The sequence below is a fragment of the Pelobates fuscus genome, chromosome 2 (assembly GCF_036172605.1).
Source record: "Pelobates fuscus isolate aPelFus1 chromosome 2, aPelFus1.pri, whole genome shotgun sequence".
Classification (NCBI taxonomy): Eukaryota; Metazoa; Chordata; class Amphibia; order Anura; family Pelobatidae; genus Pelobates; species Pelobates fuscus.
The window spans coordinates 7,192,028-7,206,327 of NC_086318.1; the positions used below are offsets into that span (position 1 = coordinate 7,192,028).

At 44.3% G+C, this 14,300-nt stretch overlaps 2 non-coding genes across 2 annotated transcripts; both read right to left on the reverse strand.

The window, feature by feature from the left end:
* Positions 1 to 3,911: 3,911 nt before the first annotated feature.
* TRNAE-UUC (transfer RNA glutamic acid (anticodon UUC)) lies at positions 3,912 to 3,983 on the reverse strand. Its single transcript has one exon. It is a non-coding gene; the product is annotated as a tRNA-Glu (tRNA).
* A 181-nt stretch (positions 3,984 to 4,164) lies between these two features.
* Positions 4,165 to 4,236, reverse strand: TRNAG-UCC (transfer RNA glycine (anticodon UCC)). The gene has a single exon. It is a non-coding gene; the product is annotated as a tRNA-Gly (tRNA).
* Between the last annotated feature and the right edge of the window lie 10,064 nt (positions 4,237 to 14,300).

Consider the following 14,300-nt stretch of genomic DNA (forward strand, 5'->3'; position numbering starts at 1 on the left):
TAGTGAGAGAAGTCTGATGTTCATTGAGGAGAATCCTTAGACCCATTATTTTTCCGTAGTATGATGTATCATTTCCATCTAGAGAGGGAAAGGAGAGAAGAAGAAGAAGAGAAAACACATAGAATATATACACTATCCCAATCTTCTCTTCTTATTCATATCCATTTTACAGGCTTTTTTTCTTTGAGCCATGTGGCCAATTTATCTGGGGAGTCAAGTGTTACTGTGCTATGTTCATAGGATTTAATTAGTTTTGTGGGGAAACCCCATTTATATTTTATATCCTTATTTCAGAGTATTTTTTGTTAAATCAATGTAGCGTCTTCTTTCTAATCTAGAATGATAAGAAAGATCTGGGTAGATCATTGTAACGGACCGTTTCAGCAGACAAGGGGTTAAAATCCGTTTAGGCGATATGCCCCTTTCTGAGAGACAGGCACAGCTACTGCAGAACACCAAACTCCCGAACTGGATACAAAATAGCACTCCAAACTGGAACCTCACGAGTAGCTGCTAGCAGACGAACAGGAAAAGCATACATCAGCTTACACTCCTAGCAATCAGTCTCCAACAGCATACAGTGAATCCCCCCAAGGACGAGACAAGGCTCCGTGTTGAGCATCAAGAAGTGGTCTGAGGTCTGGAACACCCAGCCTGCTTTTTATTACAGTTGTGCACATACAGGACACACGCAGGGGGAGGCATAAAACAACCAATCAAGTAACAGTACAACCCACACATCCCCTCCCCTCAGATAAGCAATTAACATAATTATTACATACAGTAAAAATACAGTTTCCACACATACTCGGTAACTTTAAAACCATACATCACATTCACATAAAAATACATATCCACAATCAATCCATTCAGGGGAACAACATATTAAAAAATGGCATGAATCAGACCAGGGGTTCAAAAGTTAGTAAAGTATCTTTTAAAACCCCTGTCAGCATGGCTTTCCAGTTTAGACCGGTTTTACAGAGTCTTCTCTCCTGGAGACACAATGGAGAAGTAATCCAATTACCTCCCAGTACAGAGACAGACTCCATTGAGCACATGGGGAAACAAAGACAGTAAAACACTTTAAAATACATAAAGTCCCCTTTTACACATAACACACAGACATTTCACATATCCCCAGATAGCTGGGATCTGGGCGCACAAAACTACCGAATAGCGCGCAGATCCTATTCACACAGTTCAATTGCCATGGAGCTAAAGTCTTTCCCATAGTCTTTCATTATATGAATAGGCTCCATCGCGTAGCTATCTGGGGTATCACCGCTCACACAGGGCAAGTACCGAATGGCCCCACTGTATTTAAAGGGCCAGAATGAGTGACATGCACTCTGTTAGGGCCGAATACTGTTTTTAAAGGGCCCAATCTCCCAGGGACCATAATCACATGGCAAGAGGCTGGCAAGCAGTCCTCTCCAGGCCCAAGTGGTGAAGGGCACTTTGTCACAATCATTATTTGTGCATATGCAGGAATCGAATTAATATTTCTTGCCGCTTTTATAATCTGATCTTTAAGTCTGGACGAGGGGCAGCATATGATAACATCGTGTGGTTTTGAGATGCGAATTTCTTGAAGGTCCTAAGATATCTCTCCAAAACATGATTATATCCTGATATGGCCATAGCGAGAGCTTTTATAAGCTCCAGTATTTCGGTTTTTAGTTGTTCATGGGTGAAAGTTTCTGGAATATCTCTGAGTCTTAAATTATTCCTTCTCGTTCCGTCTTCCAGCTCAGCAATCGTTTTATCTTATTGTAGATTCTATCACCTTGTTTTTTTTAATTCGATTTTCTTGTTGTTGGGATTTTTCTCTCAATTGCTGCATATGCACTTGGCTTTCTTGGAGTTCCATCTTTATTTGATATTGTTCTTCTTTAATTTCTTTCATCATGTTGTTGATTTCAATTTTACATTTTTCGAGTAGAGAGTCGAATGCACATTCCAAGAAAGCCTTTGTGACAGTCTGGTCCTTTTCTGTATTAGGTGGGAGATTTTTTGTGCTGCTTCTTGCATGTTAATAATGCTTTCTTCCAGATCATTCCCCTGGGGAGAAAAAGGAGAGTCGCTTCTCTGGTTTGTTCTCCTGTTTCTTATCCTCTTTATTGAGTTCTTTGGTTCATTGTTTTTTTTAGTTGCCATTTTAGGAAAAAAAAAAAAAAAACCAAGGGGGGAGATTTCCTTGCTATAATCACTGTATTTCAGGATCAAAATTGTGTAGGAATGGCTTATGTCTCTCCTTTTCTCCTCCTTACTTCTCCTTCGTCTCTCCCCTTTCTCCTCTTCCTTATTATATTTTTATTTTCTTTCCTGAACCAAAGGAGTATACATGCCACTTTTAGATGATTGCTTGTATTATTTTCCTTTTTATTCCCCACCTTTCCTTCTCCTCTCCTTCTCTTCCCTTTCCCTTTGGGGGCAGGGGGCTGTTCTTTTTCCTTGACAAGTTTAATAGACTTAAATATAAGCAAAGAGGGGGGCGTGGCCTGGACGAGCATGGTGCAGGACGCACAGTGAACGAGCTCCGCACCCCTGGCTGAAAAACAGCGAGAAATTAGCTACTATCCGGGTGGTAATGGTCCGGACTAAAAAGCCCTTAGCTTTAGAGTCAGCAGGGGTTAGCTCCACTCGCCGGTGCACGGGACCGATGGACGATTTTGTTGCCACACCGTCGGATTTCAGAGGGCCGCAGCATGCGTACAAGATGGCGCCCGCATCCCCGAGCTCGGAGAGGCAGAGGATACCCAAGCAAGTGACTTAGCCCGAATCCGAGCTGAACTTACCCAAATTTCTACCAAAATGTTATCCAAGGCGGACACGGGCTCCCTGGTGCAGGAACTCCGTGTGGCGCTGCGTGAAGAACTTGCTGGTCTCTGCTCTGATCTGACAGCGCTAGAGCAATGAGTGGATGAAGTGGAGACGACGGCTCGCTGCTGTGAGGAGCAGCACAGGGCGACAAAGGTGGCTGTTACCAGACAGGGTAATATGATCCTCACATTATGCAGACAAGTGGAAGACCTGGAAAATAGGAGCAGGCTCAATAACATAAGGCACCACGGCCTACCAGAGACGGGTACAGAGCCGCTCCACACCACGCTAATCAACCTATTCAGGCAGCTCCTTGGGGTACAAGCACCTGACACAATACTCCTTGAACGAGCACATAGAGCCCTGGGACCGGCGAGACAGGATGGCAGCCCCAGGGATGTGATTTGCTGCATCTCCACATGTGGACTGCGAGATAAAATAATGGCTGCCGCGAGGGAGCTCACCACTATCAGATACCACGATTCCCTGTACCAAGACCTATCCAGCCTAACGCTGGACGCCAGGAGAGCCCTGCGCCCAGTGATGGGTGCCCTCCGGGACAAGAGGATCCCGTACTGCTGGGACTTCCCCTTTAGCCTCCAGGCAAAGCATGGAAACACCTGGCTGACGGCCCGCTGGCCGGAGGACATACCGAGTATCCAAAGGACACTTGGCCTGCCTCAGATCAGAATCAGAAACTGGATCCTCAACGAACTCATCATCTTAAGGAGAGACCCGCTGGCTCCTATGCGATTACCAGAAGCTGCACCTAATTGTAGCAACCCGCCGCGCCAGAGGAGTAGTCTCGCCGGAGCCTGGACAGGTCAGTGGGGGCCCGGTGAGTCCTACATGCACTCTTGGGGACTTGGAAGCCCAAACGCAAATGGGGTCTTACGAGGGTAGAGGGGAAACAACCAGGACACTTGGGGAGGGGGGGAAAGGGGGTCCTTAAACCTATGGCTATGGTTTATAGACTGATTTACTGAGAATGAAACGTTTTACTAATTTATAAATCTGGGGTGTATAAATATTACTGGAAGATGATTATAAACAAATTTTGTGTGCAATTGCAATAAAAGTGTCACTTCCCATACCGGGAGTCGAACCCGGGCCGCCTGGGTGAAAACCAGGAATCCTAACCGCTAGACCATATGGGAGGCTATGTGTTCAGTGCTTAGTGTTCAGTGCTTAGTGTTCGTTACTGTAACTGATATCACTGTGAGCTGTGCATTCTGGGAGACAGAAACTGTAAAATGTGAGAAATCTGTTTAATTAGAACATTATACTGCAATAAATACTTATTGAGAAAATAATTTAAACTCTGACAAAAAAATACCATGCGTTGGCCGGGAATCGAACCCGGGTCAACTGCTTGGAAGGCAGCTATGCTCACCACTATACCACCAACGCTGTGAGAAGGCCAGTGTTACAGAGACTATAGTGTACTCACAGAGCTGGGACCCAGGTTCAAACCTGACAGCATACACTGGGTGTAATTACTATTAACCATTCTATATTCTCAGTCATTATTACACAAATGTATATAATACTGAGTGATTATAATCCATTATATATTATACTAAGTGATTAGAATCCCATTATATATTATACTGACTGAATATAATCCTATTATATATCATACTCAGTGATTATAATCCTATTATTTGTTATACTGAGTGAGTATAATCCCATTAAACATTAGACTGAGTGATTATAATAACATTATATATTATACTGACTGATTATAATCCCATTAAATATTATACTGAGTGATTATAACCCATTATATATTATACTGAGTGATTATAATCCTTTATATATCATACTCAGTGATTATAATCCCATTAAATATTATACTGACTGATTATAACCCATTATATATTATACTGACTGATTATACTCCATTATTTATTATACTGACTGATTATAATCCCATTAAATATTATACTGACTGATTATAATCCCATTATTTATTATACTTAGTGATTATAATCCATTACATATTACACTGAGTGATTATATTCTATTATATATATATATATATATAAAATGAAAATAAACCCTTTCTATTATCCTATTATATATATATGTATGTTTTTATCAGTGTTTATAATTCTGTATATAAATGATATACAATGTAATAAAATCAGGGACACTTTGTATGATGTAAATAAAAAATTTCCTTCGAGCCGGAATTGAACCAGCGACCGAAGGATGTCTGAGTTTCTCTCTACAGTCCTCCGCTCTACCAGCTGAGCTATCAAAGGATTTATACAAGTTGGTGCAGAAGAATGTTTCTAAAGAGCGTCATATTGGAATGTTGATTACATTCCTTATACTTTAATGATCTGCCAGTTGTGGAAATGTTAATTATTTGTATTAAACACATGTTAAAACTCAAACACAATGAATAAATACAATAAGTATTGTAATAGTAGAAAATAACTAGGGCTGCACCGAAATGAAAATTCAGGGCCGAAACCGAAACCGAAAATTTAGGATGCCCTTGACCGAAAACCGAAACCGAAACTGCCTTTTTGCCCAAATACTTTTAAAATACATTTTTTTCTTTGATTTTATTAATATAATTCTTTTACATGAATTTAATAAATCAAATATGAAAAACTACACGCCAATAAAATAAATAACCACACTTATTGAGAGCAACACACCAAAATTGGACAGAATAGCTTTAAAAAAAAACCAATATAAATAAAAATCTGTTAACCCTGTTTGCTATATATGACTGAATAATATATATATATTTAATTGAATACCATACCAATAATATTTATTAATAATAAAGATTTAGAAATGTGGACTAGGGACTTGAAGAAAGCACTTTGGGCAGATTGGCACGTGCAGAATATAATTAATAAATGGATGTGGCTATGTTTGCAGTAGGATAGGTTTTCTTAAAGTGTATTTCTTTATACACTTGTGGGTATACACGATGTGGGTAGTTTTACAGCAGGTTGCCCCACTACTCTCACGGCACGAAGGTTGCGCGGCGGCAGTGTGCGGTCCTCTCACAGCGGTACCAGGGTGGATGGTGAGCAGTGGCATACACATGACCAATGGGGCCCCGGTGCGAAAATTGATCCATGCTCCCCCCCCGCACGCTTACTCTGTGCAGGCCGGGGCCGCAAAACATGGCGGCGGGCACCTGGTCGCAGGGGTTGCAGGGCTGCGACCGCGGTATGTACACCAGTGCATGCAGATGCACACACAAAGGACCACTACAAACACCCAGATCACATCAGCTCAATGAAGTGGTCTGGGTGTCAGGTCCCTCTAGTTTTAACCCTGCAGCTGAAAGCATAGCAGTTTCAGAGAAACTGCTATGTTTCACTGAGGGTTAATCCAGCCTCTAGTGGCTGTCTCACTGACAGCCGCTAGAGGAGCTTCCGCGATTCTAAGACACTGAACGTCCATAGGAAAGCATTGAGTAATGCTTCCCTATGGGCGGTTTGAATGCGCGCACGGCTCTTGCCGTGCATGCGCATTCGGAGCTGAGCGGCGGAGGGATCCCCAGCGCCAAGGGAGTCCGGCGCTGGAGAAAGGTAAGTGCATACACACTATCCAACAGACTCTCACGAATAGATGCATACACACTATCCAACAGACACACACATTTACTGACAGAGACACACTCAGCGACAGACATACATACACACTCACTTACAAAACATACACTCTCACTGACAAACACACACTCACTAACAGACATCAAACAGACTCACTAACACAAACACACTCAGTAACAGACACACATTGTAACACACTCACTGACACTCACTAGCAGACACACACTCACTGACACTCACACTAACACACACACTAACACTCACAGTAACACTAACACACACAGTAACACACACACACTAACACTCGCAGTAACACTAACACTCACAGTAACACTAACACTCACAGTAACACTATGTCAGGGTACCTGAAGTCTCTACCTCGGAGGAGGTTAGACTTCCCAATGACCGTCCTTTCAGGGGGGCTGATTCACCCAATCCTCACAGCTCTCATAGCCGTTCACACACCGGCCGCGATAGCTCCGCTTCCTTTTATGACATGGCGCTCAGGAGCCAACGTCATGACGGCAATCACATCCCGACCTGTCAATCTAGTTCTGAACAACGAATCAGGGCTCGGCAAGGGCGGAGTCATCAATTAAAGAACCAAGGTATAAAAGAGGGATGTGTGTAATGGTTCATTGCCCTGTCGTGGTTCTAGCTTGTCTGGTCCCTCAGTGCTCTTATTACTATTGTCTATTTGGTTTTGACTCGGCTTGTACTTTCGTTCCTGTTTATCTCTCATGTCCTTTGACCTCGGCTCGTCTCTCGCTTACCTGTTCTCTCGTTCCCTCGACCTCGGCTTGTCTCTGACCATTCTTTGCTTTCTCCTTACGTTAGTCCGGCCATTCTAAGGTCCGGTATACGTACCTATATCCTGTTTGTATTCTGCGTGTTGGATCCCTGTCCCGATCCTGACATTACGACAGGGCCTTGGATCCTGCAGGTACAAACGCTCAGATTGGTTCTCCTGACTCGAGGTTTGAAGCCATGGACCATAGAATGGACCAAATGGCTCTAGCGTTGCAAGCATTGCTATCCCATCCGAGTAATCAAGCAGAGGAGATGCGTACACCACCCATCTCTCTTGCTAACACAGGCCTAGAGGTAGCCACAGTGGGAGCCTCTTCCCGTGTTACTTCCCCTTTACGGTATGGCGGTTCTCCGGATACCTGTCGAGGTTTCCTAAACCAGATAGGGATTCATTTTGAATTACAACCCCGCGCCTACCCTACAGACAGGGCGAAGGTTGGATTCATAATCTCGCTACTCATTGACAAAGCTCTTAGATGGGCTAACCCTCTGTGGGAAAATGATAATCCAGTAGTCTATAATTATAATGCATTTGTTACTACTTTTAGGAGGACTTTTGATCCTCCAGGAAGAAAGGCCAGTGCAGCTAGATTACTATTACGTCTTAGACAGCATAGCCTAACCCTTGTGGATTATGCGTTAGAGTTCAGATCCTTGGCGGCAGAGGTCAAGTGGAATGAACAAGCCTATATGGACGTATTTCTGAACGGATTATCAGATGTGATCTTAGACGAGGTTGCCACAAGAGATCTTCCTGAAAATTTGGAAGAATTAATTTCATTTATCTCTCGAATAGATGAACGCATGAGACAGAGGCAGAACACTCGTGATAGAAGTTATAGACCTTCCTTAAGACTAGCCCCCGCATTTCAGAATTCTGAATCTACTACTCTAGCTCTCCCAGAACCTATGCAGATTGGTAACACTCGTCTCTCAGAAAAATGAAAGACAATATAGGAGAAGGGAGGGTCTGTGTATGTATTGTGGAGTAGGAGGTCACCTACGCCTAAATTGCCCTAACCGTCCGGGAAACGCTCGCACCTAAGTTTCTCAAGAGGACAGGCCTTGGGTGTTTCTATTTTGTCCTCTACATATGATTACAAGGATCATAGGCTACTATTACCTGTTTCTTTAACTTGGGAAAAGGGAGTACTTAATGCTATGGCATTAATAGATTCCGGAGCAGCTGAAAGCTTTATTGACCAAGCCTTTGTCAAGAACCACTCTATCCCATCTCAGCTAAGGGAGACACCCTTGGCCGTTGAGGCCATAGATGGTAGACCATTATCAGATCCTGTTATTTCTCGTGAGACTATACCAGTTAAGTTGACCATTGGTATTTTACACGAGGAGGATATTTCTCTCATGCTTATCTCATCTCCTTCAGTTCCTATAGTCTTGGGGTACCCCTGGCATAAAAAGCATAACCCTATTATTGATTGGGAACAAGGTGAGATAGTCTCCTGGGGTCAGGGTTGCCAGAAAGGTTGTGTACAGAAAATCTCACCGGTTTGCGTAGTGGACACACCTAGTAACTCTAACCAGCCCACAGATTTACGGATACCATCTCAGTACCTGGATTTAAAGGCAGTTTTTGATAAAAGGAGGGCTGATACTTTACCCCCACACAGGTCCTTTGACTGTAAGATTAGACTCCTACCTGGTACTATGCCTCCGAGGGGTAATGTATATCCTCTATCCACTAAGGAGAACTTGGTCTTAGAGGAATACATACAGGAGAATCTAGACAAAGGATTCATTAGGAGATCCTCTTCTCCAGCCGGGGCCGGTTTCTTTTTTGTAGATAAGAAAGACGGCACACTACGGCCTTGCATTGATTATCGGGGCTTGAATAAGATAACGATCAGAAATGCTTATCCTATTCCCCTGATTACTGAGCTATTTGATCGCCTGAAAGGCTCCAAGATTTTTACCAAGTTAGATCTGAGGGGAGCTTATAACTTGGTGAGAATTCAGCAGGGTGATGAATGGAAAACGGCTTTCAATACCCGGTATGGCCACTATGAGTATACGGCAATGCCCTTCGGGCTTTGCAATGCTCCTGCTGTATTCCAGGACTTAATTAATGAGTTTCTTAGGGAATTTCAACATGAATGTGTTATAGTTTATTTGGATGATATACTAATACACTCTAGAGAGCCTGAGACTCACCACAAACAAGTCAGAAGGGTATTGCATAAGCTTCTACAACATGGTTTGTACTGCAAATTGGAGAAGTGTAGCTTTGACCAATCTCAGATAAACTTTCTTGGTTACGTTATTTCTGGAGAGGGGTTTAAGATGGACCCAGTTAAACTCCAATCTATCTTAGATTGGCCATTGCCCAAGGGACTCAAGGCCATTCAGAGGTTTATTGGATTCTCAAATTACTATAGGCGCTTCATTAAGGGGTACTCGTCTATTATTGCTCCTATTACCAACATGACTAGACAGGGTGCTGATACTAAGACCTGGTCTCCTGAGGCGCTTGTTGCTTTCAGTACTCTCAAGGAACAGTTTGCCTCAGCACCGATATTAGTTCATCCTGACACCTCTTTGCCGTTTTTACTCGAGGTAGACGCCTCAGAGACAGGTGTAGGCGCTATCCTGTCCCAAAGGCTAGGTTTGAATAAACCGCTGCATCCATGTGGTTTTTTTTCCAAGAAATTGTCTAAGCCTGAGAGCAGATATGATATTGGTGACAGGGAACTATTAGCGGTCATTATGGCTTTAAAGGAGTGGAGACATTTGTTGGAAGGGACTTACACCCGGTTACTATTTTGACGGATCACAAGAATTTGTCATATATAGGGGAAGCCAAATGCTTGTCCGCCAGGCAGGCTCGTTGGTCTTTGTTCCTTACTCATTTCAACTACGTGCTCACTTATAGACCTGGTTCTAAGAACTCTAAGGCTAATGCATTGTCCCGCCAACATGAACCTTCTACTATGTCTGATATGTTTTTTTCTTCTATAGTTCCCAAGTGTAATATTATTGCCAGCACTAGCATCAAGATTCACTCTCCGTTGCTGGCTGAGATCAAGAGATTACAACATTTGGCACCCGGACTTATTCCTGGGGATCGGTACTTCGTTCCTCCTAAACTCCAACTGGAACTTATGCAGTGTTTCCATAACAGTAAATTTGCCGGACACCCTGGCATCCGCAAGTCATGTTCTCTGATTTCTAAAGATTTCTGGTGGCCTTCGTTACGTAAGGATGTAAAGGACTTCGTCGGGGCATGTGATGTCTGTATGAGAACTAAACAACCTCATGCGCTTCCATGTGGGCTTTTGCACCCCCTAGAAATTCCCGAGATACCATGGTCTTGTTTGGCTATGGACTTCATTGTTGATTTGCCTGTTTCTAAGAAACATACTGTTATCCTCACAGTAATTGACAGGTTTACCAAGATGGCTCATTTTGTACCTCTGCCCAAATTGCCCTCTTCTCCCGAATTGGCTGAGATTTTCGCGAGGGAGATTTTTCATTTACATGGTATTCCTTCTGAAATTGTTTCTGATAGAGGGTCCCAATTTGTTTCCCGGTTTTGGAGGTCCTTCTGTTCTCAACTTGGCATCAAATTAAATTTTTCCTCTGCCTATCATCCCCAGTCCAACGGAGCTGCCGAACGCACCAACCAAAAGGTTGAACAGTTTTTGCGTTGTTTTGTTTCTGAACACCAGGACGATTGGGTCGGTCTGATTCCTTGGGCGGAGTTTTCGCACAACAACCTTGTTTGCGATTCTACTCGTTCTAGCCCCTTTTTCATGAATTATGGCTTCCATCCTTCCGTTCTTCCGTCGGTCTCCCCCTCCCAAGGGATACCGTTGGTTGATGTTCATGTTGCCAATCTGAGAAAGTTGTGGGATCAGACTCGACGAATTCTTCTTCATAATTCCACGGTGTCCAAACGACACGCTGACAAACGCAGACGGGTGGCTCCAGTGTTCTCCCCGGGTGATAGGGTATGGCTGAGTACCAGAAACATCCGCTTGAAGGTTCCTTCCATGAAGGTTCTGTCTCGTATAAACCCGGTTGCGTATCGTCTGGCTCTTCCGCCTGCCCTGCGCATCCCGAACTCCTTTCATGTTTCCTTATTGAAACCTTTGGTGTGTAACAGGTTTTCCTCCCCTCGTTCTGTCCAGGTTGAGGGTCAGGAGGAGTATGAGATCAAGTCCATTCTCGATTCTCGAATTTCTCGGGGGAGGGTGCAATACCTTGTTGACTGGAAAGGTTATGGTCCTGAGGAAAGGTCTTGGGTGGTCCAGGAAGATGTGCATGCTCCTCGCCTCCTTAGGGCTTTTCATGCTCGTTTTCCGTCTCGCCCCGGTTCCTTCCGCCCGGTGGGCGTTTCTGAGAGGGGGGGTACTGTCAGGGTACCTGAAGTCTCTACCTCGGAGGAGGTTAGACTTCCCAACGACCGTCCTCTCAGGGGGGCTGATTCACCCAATCCTCACAGCTCTCATAGCCGTTCACACGCCGGCCGCGATAGCTCCGCTTCTTTTTATGACATGGCGCTCAGGAGCCAACGTCATGACGGCAATCACATCCCGACCTGTCAATCTAGTTCTGAACAACGAATCAGGGCTCGGCAAGGGCGGAGTCATCAATTAAAGAACCAAGGTATAAAAGAGGGATGTGTGTAATGGTTCATTGCCCTGTCGTGGTTCTAGCTTGTCTGGTCCCTCAGTGCTCTTATTACTATTGTCTATTTGGTTTTGACTCGGCTTGTACTTTCGTTCCTGTTTATCTCTCGTGTCCTTTGACCCGGCTCGTCTCTCGCTTACCTGTTCTCTCGTTCCCTCGACCTCGGCTTGTCTCTGACCATTCTTTGCTTTCTTCTTACGTTAGTCCGGCCATTCTAAGGTCCGGTATACGTACCTATATCCTGTTTGTATTCTGCGTGTTGGATCCCTGTCCCGATCCTGACACACTTACACTCACAGTAACAGTAACACACACAGTAACACTAACACACACACACTAACACTCACAGTAACACTAACACACACACTCACAGTAACACTAACACTCACACACACTAACACACACACACACTAACACACACACTAACACTAACACACACACTAACACACACACTAACACTAACACTCACAGTAACACTAACACACACACTAACACTCACAGTAACACTAGCACACACACACACTAACACTAACACACACACTCACAGTAACACTAACACACACACAGTAACACTAACACACACGCTCACAGTAACACTAACACACACACACACTAACACATTTTTTTTTATTTAACCCCCCAGCCTCCTTACCTTTTGGAGTGCTGAGGGGATTCCCTGGGGTCCAGTGGTGCTGCTGGGCTCCTGGGGGGGGGGCGGTCACCCGGCGGGCAGGCAGGCTGGCGGGCGCGCGAGGGAGCACTCTCCCCTGAGTGCTTCCTCTTCAGCTCCCTCGCGCGTCGCGTACTGATACCAGCGCCGGAAGATGACGTCATCTTCCGGCTCCGGTATCAGTGCGGTGCGCGAGGGAGCTGAAGAGGAAGCACTCAGGGGAGAGTGCTCCCTCGCGCGCCCGCCAGCCTGACCGCCCTATTTTCTGCCGATATTTGCCAATATCGGCCGAAATGGATTAGGTCCATTTTCGGCCGATACTTTCGGCCGCTGGAATTTCGGTGCACCCCTAAAAATAACATATATACAATCTTATATTATTATATAAAAGTATTCTTATTATTATGAGTGAATATAATCCATTATATATCATACTGAGTAATTATACTCCCATTCTACATTACCGCCCGATCCTCTTCCCCGACGGTTCCCAGCCAGTGTGGCGTTCTAAGGGACTCCGGCCACTGCGATCCCGAGTTTTATAATGGTATTCCTATGGCTCGTGAACAAATATGGCACCAATGTGCGAGTGACGTCAAGTCATCGACACACGCACGTTTTGGGTTCAAAAGTACTAGCCAATCACTATACAAAGAGGCATATTTAAACCCTGAATAGCCTTTTCTCAGTGCCCTGTCATGGTTTCCACTTGTTGGTCGTCAGAGGGTGCGTTCCTGTTCATTGATATTTTTGGTATTTGGCTTGTATTTGAAACCCAAAAAAGTACCTTAAAAACACAAAACCCCTTAAATTTACATCCCATGATAGCCCTGATCTGGCTGACCAACATATCCAAAAATCACCCAGATCAGATCAGGGGTCAGAAATTCTATGGAAGTCATAGTTTTGCCCAGGCGCACGCAGGATTTCATGCCCAAAACAGTTCTATAAAATCACGGCTAAGTGCGCTGGAGAACCGACCAGGAACCATGAGGTTTTCATGTCGAAAATAGTTCCAGGGCATTCGCTGCTAAGTCCCCCTGAAGTCTGTTCACGGTTTTGGTCCATTTGTTTAATGTCCCAATAGCCAAAATAGGGTTTCTCAACCACAATAAATTAAAGGGGCCATAGTCACAGGGTAAAAGGCTGGCAAGTAGTGCCCTCCAAAAACCAGTGGCGAGGTCACTTTCGCCACAGGGCCAAATAGACAACTATTACAAAAGACTGCACACTGTCATTGGTGCTAAAGGGGGCAATACACAGTATTAAGAACTAAGCGTATGTAGACTTTTAGAAGTTAGAACACTCAGATTTGGGAGGGGGAGGAGAGATGACTTGACACATACGCTCGCACGTCTTGCTGATGATACAGGGTGCCCAGCATTTTTAGGGTGTAGCTCGAGCTGAGAGAGCGGGGAGCGGGGACTCCACTGCAGCTGGGGCTGTGAGTGGTCCATGTTGTTTCAATAATTTAATATTTTATTACAATCTACACTATATTCTATTTTTCTTGTTTTTTATATATATTTGATACACACGACTTTACAAAGTTAACGTGACGGAAACTATCAGGGACCCTGAAACACTTCAGACCCAGACGCCGAGGCTTGACTGGGATCACTTAGGGCCTTTTCCACCCTGGACCAAACACCAGATGACACATCGTGAAGGTTAAACGGCAACTCTTTAATGACTACAGCACACCTAGTTTAAACCCCCAACAGCCTCATTTACATACAATAGGTTACATAGATTAC